Source organism: Anoplophora glabripennis, unplaced genomic scaffold, assembly GCF_000390285.2.
Source record: "Anoplophora glabripennis isolate ALB-LARVAE unplaced genomic scaffold, Agla_2.0 scaffold903, whole genome shotgun sequence".
NCBI lineage: Eukaryota > Metazoa > Arthropoda > Insecta > Coleoptera > Cerambycidae > Anoplophora > Anoplophora glabripennis.
This window is the reverse complement of record NW_019416988.1, coordinates 168,446-170,280: the sequence shown is the minus strand read 5'-3', so window position 1 is coordinate 170,280 and position 1,835 is coordinate 168,446.

Sequence of the window (1,835 nt, the reverse complement as noted above, 5' to 3'; positions counted from 1 at the left end):
TTGTCAACACTTTTGACTTCTTCAAAAGAAATATTTTGGGTTTTGACTAGTCTGGCGCCTTCCACTAGCCACTTTGGCACTTGGTTTCTGGATGATATTGAAAATTTCTACACCAGTCACAATATTGTAAATGATTTGGCATCCTTGATTATGTCCTTCCAATGTTGAATCCTGAGCAATTTTTGGTCGTCAGTCAACTTATGCCGAACAACCCACACTTTTCGTTAGCCCAAATATTCGGCCAAAATGCGATAAATTGATGTTTTGGGGATGCTCAATTGCAATTCCATAAATTTCAATGAAGATTTTGGCAGATCTTTGATGCATTCGGGCACAACTTTGATGGAATCTGCGGTGAGCACGGATTTCGGTTGGCCGACATTTTTTATTTATTCGCTTATGCCACCCATGGACTCTGTCAANCTTGTTTTATAAATTCATTTATGTTGTTCTTTACGTATAATGCACTGAAAGATATGTATATAGAAGGGAATGTTAATAAATTATATTTAAGGAATAGTTTTTTGCATGTAGATCTTCTCAGGACCTGTGCCATTATACGAATGATATTTTTTTGCGCTATCAAGACCAAATTTGCAGTTACAGCGTTTCCCCAACAAATTACCCCAAAAGATAGTAAGGAATATACATGTCCATAATATAATGAGAGAAGCGTTGAATCAGCAACTACCGGTCTTAGTTGTATAAATAAGAAGCTTAAAGAAATTGTATTTCTTGCAAGAAATTTCATAAGATGGGATTAATCACAATTTAACTTTTTTAACTTATTCTTTTTGGTCCATTCCATTATATTTTGTAAAAGACGTTGAATCTGTTCGGTGGAACAATATAATATCGGTAACACATCTCTGTCTGCTATATCAGGCAGGTCATTAATCATAATAATAAATAATACCGGGCCCAACAAACTGCCCTGTGGTACCCCACTGTTATTCAGTAAAACTTTTGATTGTGTGCCATCACTGAGATGCACACATTGCAATCTATCCTGTAAATATGATTTTAGCCAATTCAGAGCAATGCCCCTAATGCCAATCTTTTCCAATTTTACAAATAAAATATCATGATCCACCATATCAAATGCAGAATTAAAGTCGAAAAAAGCACCATAGGTATTATATTTATTATCTAGGCATTCATGGAGAAATTTTATACTTTGATATAAAGCAGACTGTGTACTTTTGTTTTTAACAAATCCATGTTGATATGGTGTTACGATATTATTTTTACCCAAAAAATCACAAAGCTGATTATAAAAAACCTTCTCAAATATGTTTGCAAACTGATTTTGCAAAGCAATCGGTCTATAATTAGTCACTGAAGTCACGTCACCTTTGTTGTAAACAGGTATTATTTTAGATTGTTTTAAAACATTGGGGAAGGTTCCTGTCATCAGAGACATATTTATTGCTGTAAGGTCTTCTAACACAATTGAAACATAATTAAGGGTTGCAAATTCAATTTAACTACCCTCAAAAACATTATACTTGACCCACATTCAATAAAACTCAAGTGATTGGTATGGGAATTTCGACACCTGCTACACTGCCATCATTAAATCCGAATCAGTCATTTTAATGACAGTAATAAGCTTAATATAGTTCCTGGTATCAATCAAATATACCCATACTTTTTGGTAAACGCGCTTCAAAACAAGAACCTCTACCGATCACGACGTCAAAATTGAATTCTAACCAAGATCTCGCCGCAGATAGTCCCATCCACAGGGCTCGCTAAGGTAACTTCTTATCTGGCCGAGGCTCTCCGGACTCCGGCTTAGAGTTAATAAATCATAGGGGGCCATACGGGCTCAT